Below are 15,888 nucleotides of genomic sequence, written 5' to 3' on the forward strand. Positions count from 1 at the left end.
TTTGTAGAAATAGCAAAGATTCATATAAGTATGCAGTGCCCTCCATGGGCAGGTAGCACCATCCACCAAAGGAGATGGGCAAGAAAGAGTGACTCAGAGAACTGCCAGGCCTGTAGCTGAGTTTGTAGCGTATTTGCCTAGCAGAGATGAAGCCCTGGGGTCTGTCCTCAGCACCACAAAAAAACTGGGTGTGGAGATGTATGCCTGCAATCCCAGTCCTCTTTAGATAAAGGCAAGAAGATCCTCCTAAGTTTGGGGCTATCCTCAACTGCTTTGTGAATCTGATGCTAGGCGACATGAGGTTCTGTCTCAAAAGTGACATGAGTTAGTCTTGCGTCTAGGCCAGCTGTGCTGCCTTCAGCAATTCCTTCTGCTTAGAGAGGAGAGACAGGGATAGGGAGAGAACAAGAGAAAGACAGTCAAATAGTAGAGATGGGGGGAGAAAGAAAAAGGAGAGAGGACTAGGGAAGAGAAAATAAGGAAAACGTAGGGAAGAAGCCAGGTGTGTTCATGAATGTCCACAACACACATTCAGAGATGAGTGCACCGGGGCTGTCAGTTAAAACCAATCTGGGCTACACCATGAGATCCTGTCATAAAAGTAAATAAATAAAAGCAACCAAACCCTAAATTTGCAAGGGGGGAAGAAAAGAGGAGGAGGGGGAGGGAGGGGAGGAGGGAGAAATAGGAGGAGGAGGAGGAACTATCTAAAGACCGAATGCTAGCCAAAGTCCTTATCAGGAAGAAAAATTTTAAAATGCATGGACTCTATTTATACCCTGAATAAACAAGATAATTACGTGTTTGCCTCATAAGTTGAGTCTTGACTTCAGATGGCCAATGACCATGAGTGTTTGGATTTCATATAAGCATGTTTAAAAGCCATGGGGCCTGACCCTCCAACCAGGAAGCCAAGCTTAGTCAACACGTTCACACTGTGAGCAAAGCAGGACACAGAGAGTTGAGCAAACTCACATCCCTCTCTGGGAACCCAAGTTAAAGCAGAATGGATGAATCTGTCGATTGTTTCGCTGTCCTTGTCTGCTCTTGACATTGGCATACACCAGCTCCTTGTCTCACCCAGAGTGCATCTTTTGTGTATGTGTGGGAAGAAAAAGAACACATAGGACCCCGATGAATATAAATGTGGGCTTTGTTTCCTAAAGAGCAATCATTTTGTTCTTATTATTTTAAAAGCCAGCTGCCAAGTGCTGTTCATAGGCCTGACCCGAGAGATCGGGGACTGCCTACCACAAAGCTCCAGGGGCAGACTGGACACGGCCTGGACACCCTAAGTCAAAATGACCATGCACTGCCTCTTTCTTCCCAGGGACACCATGAGCAAAGACAACGTCAGCTACCTTGGCTCTCCATCCCCAGTTTCCTATCTCCAGTTGAAAAACAGTCTCCTTGTTACTGAGTGCTTGGATCCAGTTTTATCACAGATGCCTCCCCGTAAACACACCTCTCACCACCAGGCTCCCACCCACAAGTTTTCTTGTGCCTGCTCGCCTGTTTCCTGTACTTTAGGTTCCAAAGACAGCCCCAGAATCCTTCCCTACACCACCAATCCTGACCCTGGTGTTCACAAGGTTCTTGTCCCTTGCTTTTAGTTGGATTGACCCACCACTTCCCCTTCTGTCAGGTACATAGATAGATAGATAGATAGATAGATAGATAGATAGATAGATAGATAGATAGATAGATAGATAGATACAATATAGATGATAGATATAGATGTAGCTGCAGCTGTAGCTGTAGGTGTAGAGGTAGGCGTAGGCGTAGGCGTAGGCGTAGACGTAGACGTAGACATAGATATAGATATAGAATAAGCCCTGCTTCCTTCAAGCAATATCTTTCTTCTTTGATTAATGTCTATTTGTGAGACTCTTCCTGGTCCCCCAGGTCCTGTTCCAATGCTCTGCTCCCATCATGCTCTGTCTGAGTGGTACAACCACTCAGGTTTCTGCCTTTTTAATTGCATCATGATTGGCATAAGACAAGCCACAGTCATTACTGCTTCTATCTCGTATTAGCAACATCTTAATCCTCTCGCCCTTGCTCTGGTGAACCAATCTCTTATCTGGCCTTTCACTTGGTTCCCATTTTTTATCCCTAGGGTGGCCTGAGTTACTTCTGCCTATATGAGGTAGCTTTCTGTGTGTCATCTCTCTTCCACAGTTGTAGCTCTGTGTTGGGTCAGAGAAACTAAAAGTTCCCTATACATTGCCCTTGAGGAAGACCTTGCCCTACCTCTGTAGGTGGCCTCCTCTAAAGACTACTGTCAATGACACCTCAGGTTCAGGCCTGGGACCACACCAATTTATGGTGCTACATATAAGATGCATTCTGAGAAAGGCCAAGGGGTCAAAAGTGATGTCACTGAGTCTCTTTCAAATCATAGGAACCTAAATGGATAGAGATGCTGCTTTGTTGGCTCCACAGAAAGCTTGGATTGCTTGCTGCACTTCCGGCTTGGTGGGGTTGCTGGCCGAAGACCAAACAGGAAGTAGACATTATGATCTGAGTATGAAATGTTCCCTGTGGGCACCTGTGTTTTGGTCCCCAGCCAGTGATGCTACACATGAGGCCTAGCTAGTGGATATTGGCCGAGGGGAGGGGCCTAAAGGTTTTAGCATAACTCCAGTTCCTGCCTAAGCAACTCACTTCTTGTTTGGCCAAGCAGCAATTTCTCATGACTGGAACCCTACCGTTTCAGCTGCCCTGCCATGAAGAATTGTATCCTTATGAACGAGAACACATACTCCCTATCAATAATCTATAAATATTTATCCTTATACCAGAGAGAGGTATTTTTCACTTCTCATCAAGAAAACTTCTTTTTGCAACAGCCAAAGACCACAAGAGAAGACTACAACCAATAAAGTATGTAGAGTGGAGGAACACAGTCCCAGTGAACACACCTACAATAGCACTCCTACGTCTAAGGCAGGGGGAACATGGCAGAAAAGGGCAGAAAGGTTGACAGAGCCAAAAGATCAGGGACCTTGCTCTAGGATTGTGTCTCCTAGTAACATTGGAAGGTAAAGTCTCACCAACATGGCTTCCTAAATATGAACTGAACAAGGAGGAAACCAACATGCATGCCAGACTGCATGGGGAAAAACCCAGCACAGAGAACTACAGGCAAGCAGCAAAGCTGGAAGCAGGAGAAGCAGCCCTCCCCAGGGAAGCGCACACCCACTGGTTCTCCAATGCCAAACGGTCATCTCTGAAGACGGTCATACATAGAAGTAAGATTATATGGGTTCAGCAGGTTCTATTTGGGATTTTAGATGTGTATGCAAGCACGTATATGCATGCAATGACATTTGATGAGAAACGAATGGCCATAAATCTGAAGGAGTGAGGGGAGGGATATATAGGAGAATCTAAAGGGAGGCCTGAAAAGGGAAGAGACGCTGTAATCAAATTACAATCTCAGAAATAAACAAAAACAGAGAGGAATACATAAAGCTAACTCCTTCCCCTGTCAAGCATCCCCTGTTAGTATTGTGTCACAGTGACAAGAAAAGGTAGCGCAGTCTATGCCTCCTCCACCCTCAGCCCAGGACTCCAGGGGTCCATGCCAACCCAACTAGTAATAAATGGAAGCCCATTGAGTAGCACAAAGCCAAAGCCTGGATTTGACTTCAAGAGCCAATGACAGGCCAGTGGTCCTTTTGAGAAAGTAGGTAGGAAAGCATAATTGGTCCATCTTTAGAGGTTAAATCCCAGAGCAGAACCATCTTCCGAATCCTACAATGAGTGTCCTCCTGACAGCCCCTGTCCTTGCATCTCAAAGAGCTGGGGTGAATCTTAAAGACCAGACAGACAGATTAGAAGAACACCATTGCCAAGTGCTCCACATTACATTCACTCAGCCTGGAAGACTTGGTGCACCCCAGAAGGTTAGAAGTATGGAAGAGAAGATCTCTTCTCCACTTCTTTTCTATACTCCTAGCCTAACTTCCTTCCTCATAAAGGCCACACAGCTGAATCTAACAGGGGCCTCACTCACTGATACATTTGTAGGTCTTTATTCTATGCAGACAGCTGAAAGCCAACAGCCTGTGTGTACCTGGTTTCTTACGGATAATCCTCTTTTAAATTTTAATTAGGATGTCTCAAAACCAAGACAGCATCTTACAAAATATTCAGCCATCATCACAAAATGATTAAAACAGATCTTTTTCTGGCCTTCTCTTCCCCATTCAGAAGAAGAAAAGGGAAATGATTTTTTTTTAAAAAAGGTGTCTCCACTTAGCATCTAATTCCTCAGTTTATTCTCGGTGCCTCCAAGACTCTAGAAAAAAAATGAGCCTCGAACCTATGACAAGCAAGTCCTATTGTGACTGACTACTTCAAAGAAAGACCCTACCTGTGCTACCTCGCCCGAAGCAGGCTGCTCTAGCAAGATGGATTTGGAAAGCAAGCCTCATCTACCTGAGGTCACCAGTAGAACCCGCTTCTGTCCCAAGGACTGGCCCTTCATTGCTCCAGGTGGTCAGAGGACACTCTTAGTGGAGCTGTGGCACAGCCCCCTGACAGTGATCGAAGAGTCGATCCAAGGGCGGCCATGCCACGGGCAGTCATAGACAATTAGGGAAACTGGAAGTTCTTTAGCTGAGATTCAACCCAGATCCCCCCTTCCCGTACATCTTTGGCTTCCCTTCTGAGTGAGATGGATAGACAGACAGGCATCCATCAGCAGAGACAGACCTCGTGGATGAACGGGCCCCTTTATTTGGTGCTGGCCATTTTCAAAGCTGACCTAATGCACAGCCTCACAGCTTTCAACCTCTAAAGGGCCAGGAGGCACACAGGAGCTTTTGTCTCATGACAAACAAAGCCAAAGTCACCATGGGTGGGGTGCGCCTTGAAGTGACAAAGGATGCCCATCAAGCCTTGGAGATGCACATCTATCCCACAAGGTCTTTAGTGAGAGGCAGGCAGGTTCAAATAAGACACGACAGAAGAAAATTTAGGCTTCAATCTTGCTGCCCACCACCTTGCTGCCCACCCCATCCCACTCTTTGGAAGACGTCACACCAAGTGGCCCATCTCCAACCCAGAGACAGTTGACATTTCTTTGCCCTGACTGCTGGTACAAAAAGAAACACGTATGAAGAGACTGGCCATTCCACATTGGACATCTTTACCAGAGCTGATCCTTCAGGCATGCCCCAATCCCTCTACCATACCTTCAACCCACAGCAACATCTCCCAAAAGATGGAGTTCCACTTTGCAAATCAGAGAGCACCACAGCGAACCCCAAAAGTCCATCAGGCACCATTAAAGGAAAGAACCCAACATGAAATTGCTGTCAGTGCGAGTGTATACACCCGTCATCCAGCACTTTAGGAGGCTGAGGCAGGAGAATGATGGATTCAAGACCAACCTCAGCTTAAAGAAAGATCTGCTTCAAAAATTCAAGACAAACAAGATAAGGAAGGACAAGTAGAAGCCCAAAACCCAGAAGGAAGAAAATGTAGCCCCTGCTCAGCCCGCCTCAGCAGGAAGAAACAGGGCCGCGGGGCAAGAAGGGTTAAGCTTATATTCTGTTGCAAGACCCCCCTTCTTCCTCCTCTTCTATTTTTTCTTTTTTCTTTCTTTTTTTTTCTTTCATTTTTTTCTTTTGGTTTCATCTTCTCAGTAAAACACATAACTTAAAATGAAATCAAATATTAAAAATGACAGACTATATAAGTGCCGTGAGTAACTTCAGGTCACGGAGGGAGGGAGAAGCCAGCAAGTTGTCAGGCACTATCTGTCAGAGTGAATTAGAAACAATCAGCAGAGACTGAAAGGGAAGGTGATTGTTATTAAGCAGCGGGGCTGTGAGCAAGCTACCCAGATGTGGTCATGCATATAAAGGACAGGAAACAGCAGTTTAATTCAGGAAGCCCTGGCGAACAGGGCAGCCGAGAGGAGAAAAGTCCTTTGTCGCTAATAAGCTGGAAGTTACTTTGATAACAGCAGGGTTAGACTCGAGAATAAAACACATTTCTTTCACTACCACACACCATTAATATCGAAGAAATGCGGTCGGAAGAGATGCCCAGTGCGAGCCCGGGAGGAGTGAGTGGCCCTTCCTTCCCCAGCAACACCAGTCAACCCAGGGCCCCTCATCTGGGCAGATGCCTCCCTCCTGCCCAAGCTGGGCTTTTCTTGACAGCCTTGGTCTGTCTGTCACCTTCTAGAAATGTCAGATGACTAAAAAGAAAGGGGAGAGAGAGAGAGAGAAAAGAAAAGGAAAGAGAAAAGAAAAAAGAAAAAAGGGAGAGGAATGATCATATAGAATGATCATATTATATTTCATTATTTCCTAGTGCCAGGCCCTCCCATCTCAGGGCCTGTGGGCAAGGTGTGCCCCCCCACCCCCGTAAACAGCCTCCGTATAATGAAGGCCATGTATGCCACAACGAAAAACAATTTTATATGCAGACAAGGCCCGATTTCGTAAGGAATTACTTATGCAGGCGTTCTGCAATTATCCTGTGATACTTTCAGGCAACAGTCTGACAGCAGTTGTGCAAACAATAAAGGGATTACAGAAATAAAAACAAATAATATAACACACAGAGAAGCCCCATGTTGTATGTGGACCAGATGAAGGGACTATGCAGAAATAGCTGGAGCAGGTACAGGGGCCAACAAAAAGTGAGGGCAAGATGGAAGTCAGACTCTCCCCCAACACCACCTGGATACCACTTCATGGCATCCAAGAACACCCTCAGGTTCCTCAGAAACGTGTGCCATCTCCTCCCTAATCCCCGTGCTGGGTCACTTCCTGTCTCTCTGCCTCTCACTCATCATCCCAAGGGAGTTTAAGACATGGGGACCTTTTGAAGGAAGGAGCAAGGTTGAGGGGCCAGGAAGTGGTGGGACATAGGGAACTGGGTGTATTGCTCTTCCAGGTCAACATGAGCAGCTCAGAAGGGCCCCAGAGGAAAACTTCAGGTCCCCGTGATAGGGGGTCAGGAAACACCTTCCAAATACTGGTGAGAAAAAAAAAAGTGCATCAGCCACTCAGAGGAACCTCAAGGCTTCAGAACAGGGGAAGCACCTGGGCGGGCAGCTCCCCTTGCTGAGAATAGCGAGGGGTCCTTCCACCTCTTGGTCCTCACAGGGACAAGAACTAAGTCTCCTGCATCACCTCTGACTTGGGTGTTGGGGTGGCACAGAGGAAGGCGGCTTCTGGGAGTCCCACTCCAGGACACCTGACCTCTTTGCTTTCCACATCCACCCCTCCTCTGCTAGCAGCAGATGTAGTCAGAGCTATTACTCCCCCACCTCCACACACACCCCTCCATATGCAGCCATCAGTGTGGGGCTGACTGCCCATGCTGTCTCCCATGTTCCATGTGCTATCCATGCCTTCTAACCTGGGCCATCCCACCCAGTGGCTGGGGTCAGTGCTGGCCAGTTCTTCTTTGGCACGTCTGTGTGATAACCCCCTGTGCCCACTGCTGAGTGTGGGCTGCAGCCCCATCCTGTCCATGGGCATGCTATTTTGTTTGTCCCCTCACCTGCTTTTCTGAAATGGGGTCTTGCCCCATGTTGGCCTAAATTCTCCTTCTTCCTCCGATCTCCCGAATGCCAGAATTATAGGCCTGTACCGCCACATCCATTTTGCAGAAACTTTTGTGTAAAGATGTAAGCTGGTTGTTAGCAGCAGGGAGGGGAAAATAAAAAAGAAACATTGGTGATCCTGCTCTGGGGTCACACGGATCAGATGTAGGCCTGCCTGGGTTCGGCAAGGAGACAAAAATATGAAAAGACAGGCAGGTGTGTCCCATCATATATTGTTTCTACTCAAATGAAGGGCAATAAGTTCTAATAATGACAATTGATAATACCAGAAGTTGGTCACTGAAAATGTCACCAACGACCGCCTGCCACTCACAGATACTGTGACAGCTATAAGAAGAAATGCCCCCTCCTCCTTGTAAAACCCCCAAATGGTTCCTTTAAGCCAGGAGTGGTCCCCAGTCTATCTGCATCTGCATGAGGAGTGGTCCCCAGTCTGCATCTGCATGAGGAGTGGCTCACTGTGACCCTGTGAGAATGAGACCGGGCAGAGAGACATGGGGGTGGGGGTTTGGAGTCTAACTCCGTCAATGACGTCCTACAATCCTAGGCAAGCTCTCTACCTCCTCTGGGCCTCGGCACCTCAGGGATGAGATGAAGGTGAGTTTGATCACAAAGGCTGCTACGAACCCTGTGAACCCTGTGATTGCCTGGGTCTGTGGGGGAACTGGAGTTTGTGAGAAGTCTGCTTGTAACAACAGTCTCTGCCTCGCCCAAGGGAACCACATCTAAACTACAGCATTGACAAAACTCTAGTTTTGATTTTAATTTTTTAAAAATTATTACACCTCTCTCTCTCTCTCTCTCTCTCTCTCTCTCTCTGTGTGTGTGTGTGTGTGTGTGTGTGTGTGTGTGTGTGTGTGTGTGTGTGTGTGTCTATGTAAGTTAGAGGACACCTTTTGGGAGTAAGTTCTCTCCTACTATCAGGCTGGGCAATAAGTGTGTTTAACCAACTGCTAAGCCATCTCACTAAGCCTCTTTCTATTTCTTAAGATGGGGTTTCACTACAAAGCCCAGGCTGCCAGGAACTAATCACACTCCCTCTCCTCCTTTCAGAATCCCAGGATGGCATGTGCACAGTACAGATGCCCTCTCCCCTGGGATCTTGGCCAGTCCAAGGATCTGGGGTTAGAGGGCCCACTTCTGCCCCAGGCACCCACCACTGGCTCCCAGGGCTGCCCAGAGCATGCTGATTCTGCTGCTAAGTATACAGTGGGTTCCTCCCAGGGCTGACCGCCAGCTTGGACCAGTCACCAGGCATCCCTCCAGAGGAAACCAGACCACAGTGACCAGACCACCAGAAGCCATTGCAAGGCTCATTCTAATCCAATTATCTAGGAGAATCTCCACACCTGGGACGGCCTGTTTCTCAAGATGCTTTCTTTGGTTTAAAGTAGCAAACCAGAAGTGAAGAGCCTGGGGGTGCAGTGCTAAATTGTGTGTTTAGCGTGTGCAAAGCTGCAGGATTTATCTAGCAGTACCTCAAAACAAAACAACTAAAGATGATAGAAGAAATAGAGAACAACTGTGGCCTCGACATGGCCTACAAAGCAATGCCTGAATGGAGCTCACCCGCCCAATTTCTCTGCTTGCATTGTCTTACCGCGTCTGTTCTTCTGGCATCGCAACCACTGGTTCCCTTGCTTTCTGCTTTGCAGTCTCAGCTTGGACTGCCATGGCCTTATTGTTCGCAGAACTTCTGAAGGGCCTCTCTAAGTCAGCAAGAGCTTCCATCAGACTCTGGCTTTCCTATCTGCCATGGCTCAAAGCTGACCTCCCTCCACAGATTCCTGTTCATGTCACATTGAACGGTTAGCAGCCAAGTGGTGGCACTGTCCAGAAAAAAATGGTGTCTAGCTAAAGGAAATGTGTCACTGGCATTAGATCTTTTGGGCCAACTCTTCCTGTCTTGTCTGTGTTACTTCCTGTTCTCCATGACGTAAACGTCTCTCCTCTACCACGTGTTCCTGCCACCATGATGTTCAGTCTAAGTGTTTGGGGGCCAAGAGACACAGACTGAACCCTCTGAAATCATGAGCCAAAATAAATCATCCCTGCTTTAAACTATTTACGTCAAGGTTTCGGTCACAGAGATGAGAAAAGCCAAGGGTTTTATACCACCCACCAACTATGCATCCCGAGACAGATGACTTAACTTCCTCAGCCTCAGTTTCTACGCCTAGAAGATAGAGGTTCATGCCGTGGTCTACCTGCTAGGGCTTCCATGTGGACTGAGATAACCTTTAGCAATGCTTATACAGCAGAAAGTTCTCGGCCATCACTGGAAAGAGAGGCCCATTGGACACGCAAACTTTATATGCCCCAGTACAGGGGAACGCCAGGGCCAAAAAGGGGGAGTGGGTGGGTAGAGAAGTGGGGGTGGGTGGGTATGGGGGACTTTTGGTATGATGTTGGGAGCCGCCCTCACATTTGCCATTATAAGATGGCGCTGACAGCTGTGTTCTAAGTGGTAAACATAATCTGCACACGTGCAGGGGCAGTTTTCCCGCCATGTGTTCTGCCTTTCTCGTGATGACAACTGGGCCGATGGGCTGCAGCCAATCAGGGAGTAATACGTCCTAGGCGGAGGATAATTCTCCTTAAAAGGGACGGGGTTTTGCCATTCTTTCTCTCTCTCTTGTTCTTGCTTTTTCTCTCTCTTGCTTTCTTGTTCTTTCTCTTGCTTTTTCTCTCTCTTGCTCTTGCTTTTTCTCTCTCTTCTCTTGCTTTCTTGTTCTTGTTCTTTTTCTCTCTCTTGCTCTTGCTCTTGCACTCTTGCTCTCTGGCTCTCTGGCTCTCTGGCTCTCTGGCTCTCTGGCTCCTGAAGATGTAAGCAATAAAGCTTTGCCGCAGAAGATTCTGGTTTGTTGTATTCTTCCTGGCCGGTCGCGAGAACGCGTGTAAGAGTATAGCATTGGAAATGTAAATGAGCTAAATACCTAATAAAAAATGAAAAAAAAAAAAGAAAGTTCCTCTCTGCCTGCTCTCTAGAGTTAAGGCTGTGGTTTTTTCTCCCTGAAGAAATCAGAACTCCACTCCCACTTCATTCCTTGTCTACAGAGCAGTTATGAGCAAATCTAACCTCCATGAGTTCCAAAGGATCCTGGTGAAGATCCAGTAGGACATAAAGCATCCCCTCCATATGTCCACCTTATCAGTTTCGCATAGAACCTGCGATCTCCATTGCTCCTCTGCACTCCCAAAATACCAACCCTGTAGCATGATACAGCGATGATTACCGAGGAAGGGATGCTAGCTTGGGGTCAGTAGAGACACAGCAGGACCAGCCTCTGAGTTCAGCATCTCTGTGGTTCCTAGAGCCCTGCCACCACCTCCCAGAACAGCACTGCCAGCTGGTGGCCAAGTATTCAACGCTTGAGCCTGTGGGGATGGTTTAGGTCAGAGGCTGGTGGTAATTCTTGCTGATTTTGGAAGCTAGTCTTTTAGAAGCACTGGAAATATTGGACAGCTTCTGGCCCACAGGGAGCTCAGCCTAGGGGAGCTGTGAATGAGAAGTGGGGGGATGAGAAGTGGAAGACTTAGGTGCTCTGAGTACCATTTCCTCTGGAAGCCCCTGGCCCTCATTGACCTGACCATGGAGATCTTCTTGAGGGATGGATTATGGGCTCGGGGGCTGTGTCTTGCTCTCTTTAGAGGGGTACTGTCTGAACACTTCTGTTGTAATGACATACGAAGTCAACAGGTGCGTTTCTGTAGCTTTCCTGTTTTATTTTATTGTATTGATATAATTTGTGCAGTACTCAGGATTAGACACATGCTAGGCAAACCGAGCCATGCTTCCATCCATTTTTATTATTTATTTACTTTTTTTTATTGGAAACAAAATTTTGTACAACCTATTGGGGGGGGTGATTCCACTCCCATCTTCTCTTTGATGCTTACTATTTCCTAATCAACTCCACACCCATCCTCTTTCTCATTAAGAGGTTATCTTTTGTCAACTAAGAAATCAAGAAAACCTGGAGAATATTTCTAGGTTAAGCCCATTTTACTAGGGTATCTTGTATTTCAGTTAGTTCTTGAGGGGGGGTGCCTTCACGAATAAACCCTGAACCAAGTTCCAGTTGTTTACAGAGCCCACTAAGTTGTTTACCAAATTTAACAATTACAGATTTTCTTATAATTTTCCTAATTTTAAGCTTCAACAAGCTTCGTAAGAGTACCTGTTCCGTGTTTTCTGATATACTTTCTTTACTCCGTTCACTATTTTAAATTTTTTAGCCTTTTGTGTTTGTAAATAACCCTTAAAGATGGACATTGTAATTAATTCTGATTGCAATAAAACACATTTTTCTAAATTATTTCTTTGCTAAGCCTTAATATTTTCCAGCATCACATAAAACCAGATTTGGCTACTTTCTTGTGTTTTCCATTTAAGTTGAGATTGATAGTTATTTTAAAAAAGAATCTTGAGACAACCTTGCTAGGATAACCTTGAACTCAAGATCCTCCTGCCTCGGCTTAGTAAGTGTTGGGATTACAGCTGTGTACTACCACAACTAGACTTTCAGCGTTTTATTTTGGAACAGGTTCTCTAAGTTGCCCTGGCTGGCTTACAATTCAGCTGCCAGTTAGGCTGAGGTTGTCTGATGGCTCCTCCCTCAGCCTCCTTGGTGTTGGGGCTGTCCTGGCCTAAACATCAGTTATTCAAGACTCCAAAGTCTCTCAGCTGTGTGTCTGCTGGTTGCTGTCAAAATAGGAAAGCTCCTGAAACCCGGGAAAGTGGTGCTCATCCTAGCTGGATGCAGAGCCTTCATTCTGAAGAACATTAATGTTGGCCTCAGACCGCTCCTGTAGACATTTTCTGGGAGCTGCAATTGATCACCATCTCCTCAAAGAGACAGCCACCATGGGGAAGATGGAACAGGAAGAAATCAAAGATCAAGATGTGTGTGTGTGTGTGTGTGTGTGTGTGTGTGTGAGAGAGAGAGAGAGAGAGAGAGAGAGAGAGAGAGAGAGAGAGAGAGTATTTATAACTACACTAGCCTCATGTCCACAAGGATATCTCCCTGAACAAAGATATCATGGATACGGATTTTTTCAAAGCCCAAGCTCTGAAATGCAAGGCCAGATGAAAGAGCAAGGTCAAGTTTGAGGAGAGATACAAGATGAGCAGGAACAAGTGGTCCTTCCAGAAGCTTCAAGCTTCTGTCATTAAAAATAGGAGAGAAAAGAAAAGAGACTTCACCAAGACAAGTGTCCTTTACAGAGAACCGAAAGTGTGTAAGTGAGGAAATATCTCCTGCACAAAATTCCAGACTCTAAGAAACAGCTCAGGGCCAGCTCAAGGCTCTTTCCTCTCACTGGCCGTCGTTGGCCCTTCCCAGTGCAGGCCCTTGGGAGCCTGGGAACGGGAGCTGAAACAAGAGACTGGGAGAGGGATGCCCACATCTCAGTTACCTGTTCTCAAGGCCTGTCTATTGACCCTCAGAGGATAAGAATCTGTTCTTGAAACAATATGAACTAACCAGTACCCCAGAGCGCGTGTCTCTAGCTGCATATGTAGCAGAAGATGGCCTAGTCGGCCATCAGTGGAAAGAGAGGCCCATTGGTCTTGCAAACTTTATATGCCCCAGTACAGGGGAACGGCAGGGCCAAGAAGTGGGAGTGGGTGAGTAGGGGAGCGGGAGGGGGGAGGGTATAGGGGACTTTTGGGATAGCATTTGAAATGTAAATGAAATAAATACATAATTTAAAAAATTGGAAAAAAAAAGAATCTGTTCTTGAAAGTAAAGTTTCAATTTGACTTCCTGGTCACATGACACACATCTCTCAAGTCATCCCAAGGTGTACATTTCCCACCCAGAAAAAAAAAATCCTCATACCTGCTTATGGTCTACACCATAGACCGCACATACCTCAGTCCCCTGCCTGTGAAACCACATTTGCATGGCATTTATGAATAGACATTGCTGGCACTGTTTTATCTTCGTATTAGTTACTGTTGTCGCTCTTTTTCTGTGCCAAACTCATAAACTCTCAGGCACATACATGTAGGAAGAATTAGGCAGAGTATTGGGATCAATGGAGTCTGCAACTTCAGGCTTCCTTATTGACCATATCTCCTGCATATGACAGTCCTGATTGTCCTTTAAGTTCCAGGAAGCCCAAAGTTTAGTCCAGTGACTAGCTGCAAATATGTGCCTTAGTGCTGGGAAACCTGGTGAGCCAAAAGACGCTGCCTGTCCTACAGTATGAAAGCCGCCCAAACTAGGGGTGGTGTGTGTCTCCCTCAGGGGAAACCCATGGCCTTCCTTTCATGTCTGTCCGCAGGAGGCAGGGTTGGGGGTGTAGGGAGCACTCGGTTAGGTAGTTCATTTTTGTTCTCTTTCATATCCCATGCCAAAGGGAGTCAAAGGGGAAGTGGGCAGCATAGCGGAAGTGCCCAGCATGGCGGAAGTGCCAAGCGTGGCGGAAGTGCCCAGCATGGCGGAAGTGCCCAGCATGGCGGCGTTGCTTCCTCTCCTACCCCAAGAAGCACAGAGTACTGAATGTTTCTGAACAAGCTTACGTACTTGTTCTCTCAACAGCCAGTCCCACCAACTCCCTACCAGCGGCCCTCGGCAGCGATGCTAAACCTGGCCCTCGGATACCATGAGCATCCACACTGCAGAATTCCTACCATCAATGTAGCAGCTGAATGCTGTTAGACTCCGAACTCCCCCATCTGTGTTTTGCCTCCCAAGAGGGAAAATAGTCTTCACAGACATTCCCTTATCTGGCAGGCAGATTCCAAACCTTACTGGCAACCACGGGCTTGTTTTCCCAACCCAGCAGCAAAAGAACCAAAAATTGTTCCCGCCTGCGATATGCCGAGGAGGGACCCAGCCAGAAGCTCCGTCTGCAAGCTCTAGGCTGGAGCTCCTGAGCTGCCCACCCCTCTCCTAGAGGGCACCTTGGGATCGGCAAAGTCACAGGCCTGCCAGGCCTCTGATGGCCCCCACTACTGCTTTCGTTAACTGCTCCTTTTTCTCAACATAGAATACACCCACTAAGAAGCTGCGGGAAAACACTCAGCACGGTGTGAAATCAACACTTTCCGACTCAAATAACGGGGTAGGCTAGGGAAAACTTCCAACCTTCTCACTGTAGACATTTTCCTCCCGCAAGAATCACAACAAGGCCTCCATGCCACCACCAGCCTGTCCCCAGCCTCCTGCAAATAGAGGAAGCCACAGACCTGGCCTTTTCACAGGTTGCTATTTCCTCGCATACGCCTCCCTTCCGCCCCCCAGCCCTTCACATTCTTAATCCTGGAACCCTGAACCCAGGCAATTGCTAATAAGCCAATATGGAATGATAAGCGTGGAAGTCTAATTGATAGGAGCCTCTATCGACTGGCCTTGATGTCTATCTGAGCTTCTCAACAGCCCAGATTTAAATGTTTCATTTTATTTTTAACTTTCACTTTCTCCCATTGCAGCAATGTCAGGCAGAGGTACGGTTTCACTATCAGAAAGAATCGCGGTGCAGAATAATTTATGACTTCAGCTTGGGCTTTCAGAAAAGCCATTTCAAATCTTCACTTTGATTTGGTTGTATCAAAACTACTCAAAATAACAGCAGCACTTCTCTTGGAACCAGAAAAACACGAACAGCACCTCAGGATTTTGAGCTGGAGCCTCATCTCTGTCTCGGAAGAAAACTCCAGAAAGGAATTAAGCAACCGAGTAGAAAACACAACATCGGGGGTGAAGCGCCATGAGAAAATAGAACATTGGTCTTCCGGATACTTTTGTTTTAAACCGCCACCACCCCAACCTCAAAGAGATGCTGGTCCCCAGGAGCCACAGCCGATGGTTTTACTGGGTGGGTGTAGGTGCCTCCTCTAGTAGCCAGGAGATGCTTGACTGGGGTGCACAGTAGATGGCTTGAATTGGATTTGTGTGAGCTCAACAGGGCAAACAGGAAGAAGTGAGGAGTGTCCAGGCAGACAGCTCTAGTAGGGTGAGACTTACCTTAACACCCTCACTGCATGCTTGACTTAAGGACTGTCAGTCTAGTAAGAATGTTCCTCGGAAAAGATGCTCTGGTTGCTGAAAGATGGCCAGAGGGGTGGGCCCCAGCTCCCTGTCGAGAAAAAGGAAATAGAGAAAGAAACCATGTAAAGCAAAATGTAACAAATTCAGAAAATCACAGCCATACTTGGAGGTCAAGGAAACTCAGCTGCAAAGGTTAAAGATGAAATCAAATCCAGAGTATGAGAATGGAAATCTATCCCCATGCAAGGCCACCGGTGATGTGCCGTAGACAAGAAGCTAAATACTGCCTAG

The 15,888-nt window shown here is 46.9% G+C and overlaps 1 protein-coding gene across 14 annotated transcripts in view; it reads right to left on the bottom strand.

Moving 5' to 3' along the window:
- The window catches only part of Zfp536 (zinc finger protein 536), a 456,017-nt gene that overhangs the window by 316,090 nt on the left and 124,039 nt on the right, over window positions 1-15,888 (bottom strand). For all 14 annotated transcript variants that reach the window (XM_017322241.2, XM_017322250.2, XM_017322245.2 and 11 more), the window contains one exon: window positions 15,574-15,685. The gene's annotated coding sequence lies outside the window, so the exon portion shown is untranslated. The remainder of the gene's footprint in view (window positions 1-15,573; window positions 15,686-15,888) is intronic.

Source organism: Mus musculus, chromosome 7 (genome assembly GCF_000001635.26).
Source record: "Mus musculus strain C57BL/6J chromosome 7, GRCm38.p6 C57BL/6J".
In the NCBI taxonomy this organism is placed as follows: domain Eukaryota; kingdom Metazoa; phylum Chordata; class Mammalia; order Rodentia; family Muridae; genus Mus; species Mus musculus.